Source organism: Nicotiana tomentosiformis, chromosome 8, assembly GCF_000390325.3.
Source record: "Nicotiana tomentosiformis chromosome 8, ASM39032v3, whole genome shotgun sequence".
Lineage (NCBI taxonomy): Eukaryota > Viridiplantae > Streptophyta > Magnoliopsida > Solanales > Solanaceae > Nicotiana > Nicotiana tomentosiformis.
Window position 1 is genome coordinate 97,076,989 of NC_090819.1, and position 16,545 is coordinate 97,093,533.

Here is a 16,545-nt window from a genome sequence, read left to right on the forward strand (position 1 = left end):
AAAATCAAAAATGAATAATAAAAGTATTTATGTATATTCATTATTTTACACCAAATTAAATAATATAAACTATTACAATCACCAATTGTTGTGGCAGGCCGGATTGAGCACCCGAAAAAATGCGAATGCCAACGATAATATTGCAATAGAATGAATTGCGTGTGCGGTGTTCCAATTTAGGTTGCACGCGCCTTGATTATAGGGTTTCTGTTATTTTCAGCCCACTCAGGTATAGATAAATTTGTTTGCAAATGCGTGGATAGATGGAAAAATGTCTCCTAATGTTGGGACCAGCTATTTAGCATACGAAATATAAAAACAAAAAACGGTGGTAGAAGTTGATTAAACAAAATTAAATTACTAATTCCGTTTTAATTTAATTGTTTTACTTTCCTCTTTAGTCTATTTAAAAAACAAATCTTTTAGATCAAACATTTATTTAAAGTTACAAGATTCAAATGGCATTTTGATACACACATTTTTCGTTTAAAATCATAAGTTTTAAAAGCTTCACGTATTTTGTTAAATTCTATGTCTAGTCAAATTAAGACACATAAATTACGACGAAAGAAGTAATAATTGGAATTTCTTTTCAAGTTCTAAAAAACTTGTTTATGGCAGTGTGTGAATTTTTTTTTCACTCACAAAATATTTATTTTTTTCAAATAAAATGCATGTCCAAACACAATTTCAACTTGCAAAAATTATATTTCAACGCAACTTCAAAAATTATTTTTTCATGTTTCAACCAAATCTCTATCCGAACGCTAGCTAAAAGTTCTACAAATCTAGGTACTTTTCTACTAGTAGGATGTAGGCCATTGGCTGATAGTTGTTACCTAAAATCTGGTATCATAGTCCTAGAGATTTGTTAGTCAAGATTCAATTGCCAATTTTGATATCATTTTGGCAAGAGTTTAATTGCAAGTTACCATGACATAATATGAGCATTTAATTTTTGACCAAATTTAAATATTTTATCATCTTTTAATATGTAAATATTTTTAAGTTTAACCTACATATTTTAGCTCTTGTTTTACCTTTATATGTTTTATTTAAGAAAATTAAAAATCACAAAAGAAATTATATGTTCTTGATTTTAAAATATTCAAAATAAAGCAAGAGTCGATAAGTTATTTCCATGTGGCAAGATTCTTCCTTATCTTTTGTAACAAACTCACATTCTCCTTCAAAATTACATACACATACACACTCTTTTTTCTTGGCAACCAATTAATCCCCGTTCCTATAGATCTTCCACACACAAAGGGGGCTGGGAAAAACAAAAAAGGAGAAAAAACAGATAGAGCAAAGAGAGAAAAGAGAGGCCTAGAGGACGAGAGAAAAGCAGAGGGGTTTGGGAACGGGATTAGAAAAAAGAGAGAGATGCCACAGTTCAACTCCATGGACGCCACCTAATTTCCCACTCTACTTTAATCTCTATTAAACACCCATTACCACCAACTTCAACACTACCCTTCAACTCCACTCACGACGGCAAACAGAACAAAAACAGAGAAAAACAGGGGAACAAAAGGAAAAGGAACGGAAAAATTCAAGAACCTATCTTCTCCACCGTAATCAACACAAACCTCCACCAAAGTCCAGCCCCAAAAATAGCCCATTCAACCCCCTAAAGCCACCGTAAATCAGCCATTAACACCGGAAGACACCACCCATAAAGAGAGGAGGTCACGAAACAGAGGGAGTTGAGGGAACGGACAAAGCAACGGGGAGAGCAAAAGGAAACGGGTCTCAGCACACAGCTTCATCGCTCATCGCCTAAAACAAAAATTCCAAAATCTGTTCGAGGTTAGAGTCTGAGGTTCCGCTCGAGGTTCGGGTGCAGTTCTTGTTTGCCGATTTTATTTTTCAATCAAGGTTCATTTCTTCTGTCTCACTCTTTATTTCAAATGAATTAAAGTTTGATTGGTTATCTGATTCATGTTCCTCTGTGTTGGTCTATGTCTAAAATGAATTTGAGCTTAATTTGTTGTCAGATTCTCGTTCCTTTTGTGCTTAGCATTCTCTCTGGGCAGTGACATTTGATAACAAAGATGAAGGGAATTTTAGTTTGTTCAATCTAGTTTTACATTTGATAAGTATAAGTCTTAAAATTGGAAGTAAGATTTGGATTAATTTTGTTTAAGTAACAAAGTGAGTTTGGATATGTTAGGCTTGAATTCTCTGAAATTTTCTATAGATTGGTTTGGTATATTAGTGGGCTAGAATCGTGTTTTAAATAACCTTATGTTATCGCAGGAGCAATTTGCTGCACGATGTGTTATTTGTTTGGATGCTATTTATTTTTCTTGAGTGCTTTGTTGGACTTATATTTAAATGAGCTTTCATGTCGGGCGTAGGGACGTTGGGCTAAATTGAAATGAAATATTGAAACTGTAACCTTTATTGCATTATTCAATTGTTTTGACCGTTAGGAGCATGCTTCGCCGTTAATATTCATAAATATCGTAGCTTGCTTTAGGCGTGATTAATAATAAATCATCGTGACTACGAGTACAGTTCCTGTGGTATGGTCATGATACATAAATCCAAATTTGGGTGTGCATTTCATGTGCTCGACCATAACTTCGAATAATAAAAATTAACATGTTATAAATTGTGGATGTGTTTTACGTGGCGCGATTCGCAATGTGTACAAAAACAAACGAGTGCGCGACATCGCGACTTGTTCAAATAATTTCATAAATAATTAAAAGCGGTTTTAAAAGGTAAAAATGCATAATAGGTTCTAAAACATGTAATAAATCAGATTATTAAGCCAATTATTAATAGTTGAGCGACCGTGCTAAAATCACGGAACTCGGGAATGCCTAACACCTTCTTTCGGGTTAACAGAATTCCTTACCCGGTCTTCTGGTTTTCGCAGACTTTAAAACAGAGTCAAATTTCCTCGATTTGGGATTTGAAATAAACCGGTGACTTAGGACACCATAAATTATCCCAAGTGACGACTCTGAATAAATAATTTCATTTCGATTAATGTCAATTCAATTGGAAAAACTCCCTATCCCCTTCGGGAAAAAGGAGGTGTGACACATAAAATTGAAATTAATAATTTGAAAATTAAGATAGGTTATTTAATGTGACAAGTAAAGATATATTGATAGTGCAAATTTTTCTAAAATGTTATTGTATACAAATTAAATCGATTTGACAATGGTTTATTAATCTCTTTGTCTCACATCCATTTGTTTGGAAATTCGAATGGACACGTTATCTTTAAAAAATTAAAATATGCATAAAATGTCAAAAGCACCCTTAGTACCAAATTGTAGTTGTATTTTTATTCTTTTCGATCATGAAAAATCATGTCGATTCGTATTAGGACAAAATGAATGTGGAAGATTAAATAATCTCTAAGTACAAAAATTTGTCAATTTTCGTGATATACAAAAAAAAAGTGTCAAACAAATTGGGGAAAAAATGAGTACACTGAACTAGACACTACAAGAGAAATACTCCAAACTGAAATTCATTCATTTCAAAAGGTTTATTAAGAAGATTCATGGCTAAAATTTAATAATTGTTGACTCCAGAAAAGCAAAAAATACTTAATTTTTAAGGCCGTGAGAGTATGCAAAAGTTTCTTGTATCGGAAGGCCACTTTAATTAATGTGTAATATACCAACACCGCTGGGATTTTCATGAATTTATAAAAGCAAATCTATGAAGCTGTTTCATCCAACAATACAGCAAATAGGAAAAGCAAAATCTATCCTACGATTCACTATAAATTTGAACTCACCTATTCATCTCATAGCAGTAGCTTAGTAATCCAAGATATAGAGCTAAGAGATAGACATTGAAAAAAATGATCAGTTTTCAATCTTTTCGTCTAAATATTAAACTCTCCAAACTGGAATGATAAACTAGTTTATGTTAAGTTCACCTACCGCAAGTCAGTAAGCAGATGTTAATTTAATTTGTTTTTATTATGTATCACATATCATGTTCGTAGGTTCTGTCGTTGTTTTGAATTGAAAATTAGAATTCTGTCTCATGTCTAAAGTAAATAAATTAACGTCCTTTTTTTTAACTCTTTAAAAAATCTAATCGTAAAAGTTCCTAACAAGAAAAATATTTTTGGATTTTGAATTTTTTTTTTCTGATTGGAAATTTTCGAAAGAAATACTTCCAAAGAACAAAGAAAATATTTTTGAATTTTTGGTTTTGATTTTTGATTTGTTTTTGGGAGAAAAACTTCTAAAGAAGGAAAAAAAATATATTTATGAATCTTGATTTGATTTATTTATTTATTTATTATTTTCTTTTCGAATGAAAGACTTGTAAAAGAAAGAAAATATTTTTGGGTTAATTTTTTTTATTTGAGATTTTCTAAGGAAAGACTTCTAAAGAAGGAATTAAAGGAAAATATTTCTAGATTTTTGAAAATTGGGGGCCGGAACCGATAAGGTTTGCCTACGTATCTCACATCCGGTGAAAATCAGACACGCGTAGTACGGCGAGTTTTTCAGGATCGAGGGAAAATGTCATTTTTTGAAAATTCGGACTCATTTGTGAACTCCTTCTAAAATTAGTTAGAGTTCTAGGATCTTTTTTTTTTTCAAATACCGAGATGTTCTAGAACCGGTCAATTTTCTCTCTCCTACCTTCTATATCTCGGTTTTTCTTGATTTTATTTCCCTATTCTAGAAGCGAGTCAACATGCAAACCAATTCAAACAAATACAAAAGTAGCACGTAAGATGCATCAGGATGGTCTTTTTAATTTCGGGTACACATGTCCTAGACGACTCAACCCCTGTGTTGAGTCCCAAAAGTCTAATGTACGTGATGCAAACAAGCGTACCTACTAGGGATCCTACATGAGGCTATGTTCTTCTAAGTTTAAACCTTAAAGGTTTAAAGTTCTAGATCTATCTTACCCGAACGGATAACTCGAGCCGGGGGCAACGTACCGAGAATCAAAAGGCCATCCGGCTTTGTAACTTATCCGATCCTTGTCTAATCAACTGTCAGAAAACTGTAGAGGGAGTTATAGTAATTCCCGCCAAAAGTAGTATTTCTACCAACTTTTCGGTAACACAAGATTGTGTCATCGGAAAGCAAGGGGACTATCTATATAGGGAAAAATACGACATGACACATGGCAACTTAAATGAAGGACACGTGGAACCCAAGATGGAGATAGCCACCGAACATAGCTATTCCGCTTTTTACCGGAAGGAATAACGATCATAAAATGGAGTGTTAAATGTTTTACACCCGGTAATATTTAATACAGAATATTTTGTAGCATTAAGGATGATGGCCCGTTAAAGGGAATTTGGCATTTATATCTACCGTTACATCTTCATCAATGACCCTCATAATTGACATTAAAGAAGGGCATAATTCTAGAACCTCCTTCCCTAGACATAGCTATAAATAGGGAGTTCAGTTATCATTGTAAATGACATAAATTTTCTAGCAAACTTATACTACACTCTATACAGAGCTTAATATTATTTACTTTCTTGCTTCTAATCTCATCATTATTGTGCCCAGAAACCCTGTTCCCGGACTCATCAGCTCTGTCGTTTCATCTACATTTTAAGGCTAAGTATTTTATATTTCATCAGTTATTTCGTTATTTTTTGGATCAAATTAATTCACTTGTCTAAAAATCACGAACAAATTCAACTGTACCATTTTACGGGTAAACAGTTTGGCGTCCACCGTGGAGCCTAGACAGTCGTGCAATTAAATTGATCCTTACTTTTTTTTACTAACAAGATTTGATTGTTTTGTCTTAGAAAAAATCACAAAAAAATGACAGACAATACTGTTAACAACACTCACAATCCTGGATTTCGAGGGGATCAACCTCATTTCTAGGATTCAATCTGTGACGACCACAACGAGGGGAATGACGCTACACCGGTACATGACATGCAATATCCTCGACATGTTCGGGAAACAACTCCCGATGATGTTAATGAAGAGCATGTCTTCGATGCGGTAAGCGTCTTGCAAGAGCAATAGGCGATTATTCTAGGCCATCTCACTCGGCAGGATAAGGTTATGACGGAGCTAAAACAGGCGATGTCGGGGGCTTCGAATAATGCAAACATGCGAGATCCAATTCCTCCCCGAAAATGAAACAATGCAGAGAGTCAACAACAATACTCCCAAGGGTGAAGTCGATTCTGACGGGGCTGGGGGAAGCGGATCCGGTCTCAACAGCGAGAACGACCCGTTCAATAATGAACTTTTACGGTTCATGAAAGAAGTAAAAGCCTGCATGGACCAAATCCCGGGCGCGCCACTAGTAATGAAGGGCCCGGATTCAAATAAGTATACTAGCTGAGTGCGGCACCAGAATTGATCCTGAAACAGTTCAAAATGCATGAAGTTCCAAAATATAACAGAACTTCGAATCCTCATGAGCATATTGCCACTTACACGATGGCAGTAAAAGGAAATGATTTGGCTCCTCACGAAATTGAATTCGTGTTGCTAAAGAAATTTGGTGAGACTCTCACGGGGGGAGCTTTAACGTGGTATTTATTATTACCCGAGCATTCTATATATTCCATTGAGATAGTCGCGGATTCTTTCATCAAGGCCCATGCTGGTGCCAGAAAGGTACAAGCTGAAAGGCCAACATATTCAGGATCACGCAGGGAGAATCCGAATTATTATGAGACTTCGTTACCCGGTTCCATAAGGAAAGGATGTTACTACCCGCAGTTCCGGATGAATGAGCAGCTGAAGCGTTCACCAAAGGTTTAAATCCGAGAAGTTCGGACTCTTCCCGGAAGTTGAAGAAAAGTCTGTTCGAGTTTCAAGCGATGACTTGGGCGGATGTCCACAACCGGTTCGAGTCAAAAATAAGAATCGAAGAAGATCAGGTTGGCTTTTCATCGTCGACCATAGGACGAGAAAAGAACATAGAAAAAATAAAAGATGATAACGACACGGATAGACGGACTTCGAAGGGCCTATTTTTGCCCTACGAGCGGACCGAAGGTCGTGGCAGGAGCTTCCAGACAGTAGACAAGTTCACTATTAATAGAAGGACCGATAGCGGCCGGAACAATAGATAGCTGCAAGAAAAAGAAATCTCGGGGTCGCGAGAGTCTTCTTACCCAAAGTTATCAGAGTATAACTTCAACGTCAGTGTAGTGGAGCTGGTGTCAGCCATGAGAAATATCAAAGAGGCACAATTCCCGAGACTTATGAGATCTGATCCCACCTAGAGGGATCCTAACTTATGGTGTGAATACCATGGTACTAACGGCCATCGGACTAGGGACTGCAGACACCTCCGGGAAGAAGTGGCAACACTGTTAAAGAATTTCATCTCAGAGAATTCTTGAGTGACCGAGCTAAAAATAATTATGGCCTGAATAGAGGTGACGCGGAACCCTCGAAAGCAAGAGAAGAACCCCCATGCCAAATGATCAACATGATCTTCGGAGGGAATGAGATTAATGTGGTCACCTTTTCGGAAACAAAGAAGACAAAAGTATCAATAACTCATAGTAAAAGGCTCCGGGAAGACGATATCACATTTACAGACAAAGATGCATACCGATTGCTGTTACCGCACACTGGTAATTTCTTTAAATGTGTTAGATTTTAAAATTAAACGTGTCTTAGTAGATCCAGGAAGTTCAGCTAATATCATACAATGGAGAGCACTGAAGCAAGCTAAACTCACCGAAAGCATTATCTCGGCAACAAAACTCCTCGCTGGATTCAACTTTGTAAGCGTGACAACCCGAGGAGAAATTTTATTGCTCACGAATACTGAGAGAGTAATGAAGACAACTCTCTTCGAAGTGGTAGTTGGAGACATGAGGTATAATATCATCTTGGGAAGACCATGGTTGCACGAGATGAAAGTTGTGCCTTCAGCATATCATCAATTGTTAAAGCTTCCGACACCCGAGGGGATCAAACAGATAAGGGGAGATAAACCTACAATAAGGGAGATGAATGCAATTTCGATCTCCAGTAGAAAAGGAAAGGAACGTGCAACATAGCAATTACTGGAACCAGTACCTTCCCCCAAACCAGAGGAAGTTAGCCAGGGGACAGAAGAGTTGGAACAATATCAAGTACCAAGGTATTTTCAAGTACCAGAAGAGACGGACGCGACGAAGTCCACGACAGAAGAACTAGGGAAAGTTGCATTGTTCGAAGAATTCCTAGAAAGGAAATTCCATTTGTGAACAGGACTACACCCGGAGCTCAGGTCTGCTTTTATTGAATTCCTTAAAATAAACACCGATTGTTTTGCATGGTCACACGAGGATATGACAGGAGTCCCAACGGAGATAGTCGTACACAAGTTAATCTTGGATCCCAACATACCTCCGATAAGACAAAAGAAGCGCCCTATTGCTGAAGCAAGGAATAAATTCGTCAAAGAAGAGGTAACCTGTTTACTTAATATTGTTTCAATCCGAGAGGTAAGATATCCAGTCTTGCTAGCCAACAACAACAACAATAACAACAACCCAGTATAATCCCACTAGCGGGGTCTGTAGAGGATAGTGTGTATGCAGACCTTACCCCTACCCTAGGGTAGAGAGGCTGTTTTCGATAGACTCTCGGCTCCCTCCCTCCAAGAACTCCCCCACCTTGCTCTTGGGGTGACTCGAACTCACAACTTCTTGGTTGGAAGTGAAGGGTGCTCACCACTAGAGCAACCCACTCTTGTCCAATGTAGTAGTATTTCCTAAGAAAAATAATAAATTTTGCATGTGCATAAATTATAAGGATCTTAATATGGCGTGCCCAAAAGACTTGTTCCCATTGCCAAATATCGATTAAATGATTGATGCCACGGCGGGCACGAGTTAATGAGTTTTCTCGATGCATTTTCTGGGTACAATCATATCAAGATGAACCTAGAAGACCAGGAAAAGACTTCGTTTATAACGAATTTTAGTACGTATTGTTACAATGTGATGCCTTTCGGGTTAAAAAAATGTTGGAGCCACTTATCAACGACTCGTGAGTAAGATGTTTGAAAAACAAATAGGAAAGACTATGGAGTATATATAGATGATATGCTCCTTATGTCTTTGAATGCAGGTGACCACCTGAAGCATTTGCAAGAAACATTCGACATCCTGAGGGAGCATAATATGAAACTTAACCTCGAGAAATGTGCGTTCGGGGTTAGTTCGGGTAAGTTCCTAGGATTCCTAGTCTCACAAGGGGGAATTGAGGTAAATTCCGACAAAATCAAGGACATAGAGGACATCCCGGATAAATTGTCTAACGTAAAAGAAGTCCAGAGGCTCACAGGGAGATTGGTAGCTTTGAGAAGGTTCATTTCCCGATCATCGAAAAAATGTCATCGCTTCTTCGCACTACTCAAAAAGAAAAACAATTTCGAATGGACATAGGAGTGTCAACAAGCCTTGAAGGAGTTGAAGAAATATTAGTGAAGCCCCCCGTTGCTCTCAAAACCAAAAGAAGGTGAAACATTGCTAGTCTACCTCGCGGTCTCAGAAGTTGCGATAAGTACAATTTTAGTCCGAGAGTATGAAGGAATGCAATCTCCCATTTATTACGTAAGCAAAATTTTAACGGGAGCAGAAACTCGCTACTCACATCTGGAAAAGTTGGCCTTAGCTCTCGTAGTCGCCGTTCGAAAGTTGAGGTCCTACTTCTAATGCTACCCGATAGGTGTGGTGACTACTTTCCCTTTAAGAAATATCCTCTATAAACCCGAGCTCTTGGGTAGATTGGCCAAATGGGCCGTCGAAATGAGCGAGTTCGATATAGAGTATAAACCGAGTACTGCAATTAAGTCACAAGTCTTGGCTGACTTCGTGGACAATTTCATTCCGGGACTATTGCCTCTAGCAGCCAAGGAGGCAATAATGGTGTCAGATTCGACATCGAGAGTTTGGACCTTATTTACGGATGAAGACTCAAACATAAAAGGGTCTGGGCTCGGAATAGTCTTGATCACGCCTTCGGGAGAAACCTTAAGGCAAGCCATCAGAATGATTCCTTTAACTAACAATTAAGCAGAGTACAAAGCTTTGATTGCAAGGCTCGAATTGGCCCGGGAGCTTGATTCTAAAGTCATCGAAATCAAATATGATTCGTAGTTGGTGGTAAATCAGGTCTACAGAATTTTTGACACCAAAGAGGAACGTATGAAACAATACGCGGTAAAAGTTTAGACTTTATTGGAACGATTCTGGGAGTGGTCAATTACTCATATCCCGAGGGAAGAAAACGCGAAAGCAGATGCATTGGCAATTTTGGGCTCATCGACATAAATACAGGGATCAGAATCATGGACAATAGTACAACTGATGAACTCAATCTTGGACACAAATGGTTACTATGAGGTGAATTCGAATAGTTTGGTCTGGGACTGGAGAAACAAAATAATCGACTATCTCGAGCATGGAAAGTTGCTCGAAGACCCCAAAGCATCAAGAGCGTTACGTGCCAAAGCTGCACGTTATAGGTTCAAGAAAGGCCCATTGTACAGAAAATCCTTTCAAGGCCCATTGGCCCGGTGTTTAGGAGCATCAGAAGCTAGCTATGTCATGAGAGAAGTCCATGACGGGATATGCGGCAATCACTCGGGTGCAGATTCTTTGGTGCTGAAATTAGTTCGGGCAGGATATTACTAGCCCCGTATGGAACAAGATGCCAAAAACTTCGTACAAAAATGTGATAAGTGCCAACGCTATGCACCACTAGTACATCAACTGACAGAACCACTACATTCAATTTTGTCCCTGTGGATGTTCATGAAATGGGGGATGGACATCGTCGGACCGCTACCACCGGCTCCTGGAAAGGTAAGGTTTCTTTTTATTTTGACTGACTATTTTTCTAAATGGGTGAAAACAGGTCCTTATTAGAAGATCGGAGAACGCGAGGTGATCAACTTCTTGTGGGAAAATATAATTTGCAGGTTTGGAATACCAAAAGAGATTGTATGCGACAATGGGCCGCATTTCGTGCAAAAGCTACAAAGTTCCTTGAAGATTTGAAGATAAAGAGGATCACCTCTTCACCCTATCATCTGAGCGCAAATGGTCAAACATGGTCAACAAACAAAGTGATTATTCAAAATCTCAAGAAAAGGTTGGAAGCAGCAAAAGGCAATTGGCCCGAAGAATTACCTAGGATTCTATGGGCCTACCGAACAACGGCCAAGTCAAGAACAGGAAAAACCCCTTTTTCCCTTCTGTACGGCATAGAAGCTTTGATACCGGTGGAAGTAGAGGAACCAACCTTAAGGTATTTGCAGGCGGAAGAAGAATCTAACAACGAAGTAATGTTAATCAACTTGGAACTGCTCGAGGAACGCAGGGACTTGGCGCATGTAAGAATGGAGGCTCAAAAGCAGAGAATGGAGCGATACTATAATCAAAGAGCTAATTTCCATTATTTCAAAGGGGGAGATTTAGTTCTGAGGAAACTAACTCAAAATACCCGGGAGTTTAATGCGGGGAAGTTGGTCCCAACGTGGGAAGGTCCCTATTGGATTTCAGCTATCACTCGAAAAGGCTCGTACGAGTTGGAGAACCAGAACGGAGATAAGTTACCTAGCAACTGGAACGTGCCACACCTCAAAAGATATTACTGTTGATGAACGTTACCCAAGCGAAAAGTATATGCTGCACTCTTTTTTCCTTCGTTAAATTTTTGTCCTAATTGGGTTTTTTGGCAAGGTTTTTAATGAGGCAGTGATAGAAAGCATATTACGAAGACAACAATAATAAGATCTTCGATGGCAAGGCTTCACTTGGGGACGGTTAGGTAATCTTTGGCTCTATAGCAAATTCCCACTGGGAAGTTAAGTTTGCTATAGGACAAAGGTTACCCGACCGTTCATGAGAACAAACCACTAGAGGATTGTTAGATAATCCTTCGCTCGATAGCATGAATTCCTAAGGGGAAGTAAGGTTTGTTGCCGAGTTAAGGTTTGTCTAGCAATTCATTGGTGGGATCTTTGAAGACGCAAGACTTCCAGTATTCCAATTCACATTCTTTGCATTCGAACACTAGGGGGAGGAATGATATGAGGATACGGCAACACTGAATGCCACGTCAACCGGGGAACGAATATCCAAAACCAGAATACATCATCGGGATCGGAGACTGCACAATCAACCCTGTAGAAATAAGTTGTACAAGATAGCCACAAGTAATGGCAATTTCTTTTCAGCATATCAAATGCTTATGTACTTTTGAAAATAGAAGGAATTAAAAGACATAAAATCATTTTGTTTTTATCTTGTTTCTTGTCTGAACGATGAATTAATTTTGCTATTTAAAAGTTAAACAAGTACTTCAAATGTTAGTACCATAATAAACAGGAGACGTCCTCTTCAAGAGCATCGTAAATATAAGAGATCCCTATCTTATGAAATCTCTCATGTTAAAGGGTTGGTTTAGAAAGAGTTTGTGCATGAAATCAAAGCGCTTTCGGGGAAAATGCACCCGAAGGACGTATAAGAAAGGACGCAAAAGGTAAATTTGTGAAAATACTTATAAAAACCCTCATGTAAAAGGGATAATGCTTTGCATCCGAGACTACACATAGCAAAGCGCAAAATGAAAACGAGCACAAAATTCTTAAGCAAACACAAAAGTTGAATATTTGCATGGATGTTCAAACAGAAGCATAACGAAAATAAGATGAAAGTAAGACTCAAAAAATACTTAAGCAGAAGAAAATTTTTATTTACAAATGCGTGCAAAAAGTACAAGATAAGAAAAAAGAAAAAAAAAGCTAAATTGCAGCATCTCCGGAACCAGTAGGAAGAGAAGCGTTCGCATCCCCGGGAGAAGCAGGTGGGCTCACTGATGGCTCAACAATTTTCCTGGTTTGGTCTTCAGCATCATCATCTTCCGACTCCTCTCCAGTCCCTGAAAACTCGGAACCGGAACCAGAAGCATCAGACTGCATTGGGAGTCCATTTTTAGTAGCCAACTCAAGCTCTCGGGCCCTAGCAATTTCGGCATCAAAGTCAATGATGCCTGATTTGGCCTCTTCCAAGGTTTTTCTTGTCATGCTATACATGGCATAAATTTTTTCAAAAAATGAGGGAAGCCTCTCGACGCTTGACTTTCTCTTTGAGTTGGGTTTCTTCATCAGAGAGCCTATCCCGGGCGGACCTAACAGATTGGAGGCTAACATCAAGGTCGAGGACAGTTGAACTAAAGAGCCTATTATGCTCGATAGTTTTTCTGTACTTCTCTTCCAACTGGCATGCTTTGCCTCCATAGTATCAAGATCTTATATTTTGGAGTTCAAGGCTACTTCTAATTCAGACACTTTTTCGGCAATGGCAGCCTCGCGCTCGGTTGCAGCAAGAATGGCGTTCTGGACTTCAGCCCATTTGGACTTGTCTTCATCAAATCTAACCGTCAGCGGGCCAATCTCTTAGCTAAGGGTTATCACTTCTTGCTCTCTTTGCTGCAAGCGAGCCTCCAAAATAACTGCCTCAGTAGCTTTGGTTTCCAGTTCCAAGAGGCGGAGAATAGTTTGGTCACGTTTCTCCAAAAGCTGATTCTGTTTAGAAGTAAGTTCCTCTTTCTAACGAATCAACCTCTGTAGGCCCTCGGAAGCAAGAAAGTTGGCCTAAAAAATAAGATAAATAAAATTTAGTACAAATTCATGCAAAAGTCAAAGAAATAGCAAAGGTTGAAAGGGGCACACCACTGCGGTATTATGCATGGCATTGTTCAACAAACACTCTCCCAAAAGTGCTTGGATATTTTCCTAGTCTTTCTCTGAAGCCAATGGCTTCGGATAGTTAGCAAGCTCCACCAACCTCGAGAGCAGGTTGTACCCGGTGGAGACCGAAAGGGTAATACTCATCCTCCTCTGTGGATCCTCAGAAGGGGCAGCATAATTTTGCCCCAAATTCCCATGAACTGGGACTGGGGAAGAGGAGTACCCTCTCCGTGGTTGGATGAGGCCGGTGGAGATGATGTAGCAATTGCTAGTGGAGGAATGGATGAAGATGGAAATGATGTAGCACTTGCTGGTGATGGTGAAGACGGAGATGAAGCCGATGGAGCCGAAGGATGAGAAGCAGTAGCATCAAATGCAGTGCTGGTGGGAGGATACTCTCCAACCAAAGACGGCAGGGATCCGATACTCAGCCCTGTAGTACCGGACACAACAACTGGGACTCGAAAACAGTAATTGGCATTATCTACCAAGTCAAACTCTCCCCACAATGCCGAGAAATCGTCCTCGATTGGTGAAACTGCCTCAACAGGTCGAGCATCTTGTTGAGACGATGAGGATCGTCGCCTTCTGTGTAGAGAAGCTCTCTCATCACTAGCTTCTTCGTTGTCATCAATCATCACAGTGTCTATGACCAGCCCGGAAGGGGAACCAGTCACATTCGCCACCGGAGATAATTTGTGGGTACCAGTCTTTGCCCTCTTATTCTTTTCCTCGGCCATAGAGGAACGTCTTCTCTTTGGTTGCTTGTTCTCTGGCCGGTGACTCCGTGAAGAAACGTTTGTGCCCGAAGCAGTCTGGGAGATGCATGTTCGAGTAAGTTTCTCCTGAAGCAGCCCCGCCGCATCAGCAGGGTCAGCCAAAGAATCCTCCCCCGGGACATCAACTGAGCCCACAAGTAGACCTAATGTCATGAACAAAGTTAGGAGGGTTCAACCAACTTCTTCACATATAAAACAAAAATAAGGTAAATTAAAGTTACCATGACTTTTAGCCCTCAACTCGTACTTAAGGGCCAGTTTTTTCCATAAGCGAGTCTCGGACGTCGTAACGTCCAAGATCTTTTGAACCCACCGGTGGGATCCGTTGAGTTGCTGTAACATAGAAGGTTGAAGGATCAATACATGCATGAAAGAATTTTTATTAAGAGAAAATATATTAAAAGGAAATCTTACGAGTACGATTCCAAGCACTTGGAGAGGATGATGCCGCTGACGGAATAATATTATTGGTGGCAGTTGCAATTAACCGTTCTATCTACCCATGGTCGTTGTCATCATCCATGCTAGTCAACAGAGCATGGTAGTCATGTTTGTAGAGGTTTATCATACATCCTCGAAAAATCTTGGGGGAATAAAAGTTCATTATACAAGCTAATGATAGCTTTTTCTCAGTTTTCTGGCACAGGCGTCGAAGGCAGGAAACCATCCTCCATACTGAAGGGCTTACCTGTGCCAAACACACTTGGTAGCGAAGGCAAAATTACGCAATCACGGGATCAAGCTCTCCGCTCAAAGAAAACGCACCCAGAGTAAAGGTATACGTATAAAAATATGTAAATCCTTCCCTGAGAAGGGTCACTCGCTCCTATAGGCTAGGAGCAATGATGTCCAATTCATGACAGCGGCAATCTTCGTTCATAGTTGGAATATTGGAAGGACGGATGGAAGAAAGATACCTACTAACAGCACATGTACGAGAATTAGTAGTAGAAAATTTTTTTTCAAAATCCTTTGTAGTGTTAAACTTCCTTGGGATGATGGAACCCACCGTCGCAGAGTCCTCAGCTTTGTTCTTGCCCTTTGAAGAACTAGCACATTTTGAAGAGGAAGCCATTGGAATAGAAGGAAGGAAAATTTCTGGTTCGAAGAGGATTAGAGAAAAGTTGGGAAATAAAGATGCAAGTTAGAAAATTGAGAAATTATAAAGTACATAAGAGGAGGATGATGCGTATAAGTAAAATTTTGGCGGCTAAATTCATGGCCTTGATTACCTCGATAAACGGCAAAAGCTATGCTAAATTATGGGTTGACACGTGTTCGGAGCATTAAGTGCGGAGAGACGTGCGTCAAATTAACCGTCAGAAGACTGCAGAAGGAGTTATAGTAATTCCCGCCAAAAGAAGTATTTCTACCAACTTTCCGGTAACACAAGATTGTGTCACCGGAAAGCAGGGGGACTATCTGCATAGGAAAAAATACGACATGATACGTGGCCACTTAAAGGAAGGACACGTGGAACGCAAGATGGAGATAGCCGCCAAACATAGCTAGTCTGCTTGTCACCGGAAGGAATAACGATCATAAAAGGAGTATTAAATGCTTTGTAGCATTAAGGATGATGACCCGTTACAGGAAATTTGACATTTATGTCTACCGTTACATCTTCATCTGGCCCTCATAATTGACATTAAAGAAGGGCATGATCCTAGGACCTCCTTCCCTAGACATAACTATAAATAGAGAGCGTAGTTTTCATTGTAAAGGACACGAATTTTCTAGCAAAGTTATACTACACTCTATACAGAGCTTAATATTATTTACTTTCTTGTTTTTGATCTCATTATTATTGTGCCCGGAAATCCTGTTCTCGGACTCATCCGCTCTGTCGTTTCATCTACATTTTAAGGCTAAATATTTTATATTTCATCAGTTATTTCATTATTTTTTGGATCAAATTAATTCACTTGTCTAAAAATTACGAACAAATTCAACTGTACCGTTTTACAGGTAAACATTCACCCAAAGATTTGGTGAGATCAAATGGAGTAGACAACGAAACATATGGATTGGAACAAAAATTACAAACCTCTTTTTCCCTTTCTTT

General features: G+C 39.3%; 1 long non-coding RNA gene across 5 annotated transcripts in view; it reads left to right on the forward strand.

Annotated features, from left to right (window-relative positions):
* Positions 1 to 1,167: 1,167 nt before the first annotated feature.
* Positions 1,168 to 16,545, forward strand: part of LOC138896910 (uncharacterized) — a 35,063-nt gene continuing 19,685 nt past the window's right edge. For 3 of the 5 annotated variants that reach the window (XR_011410481.1, XR_011410482.1, XR_011410479.1), the window contains exon 1: positions 1,215 to 1,881. This is a non-coding gene — a long non-coding RNA (uncharacterized lncRNA). Of the gene's footprint in view, positions 1,882 to 16,545 lie in introns of all 5 variants that reach the window. The other 2 variants (XR_011410478.1, XR_011410480.1) reach the window with 2 other exon arrangements.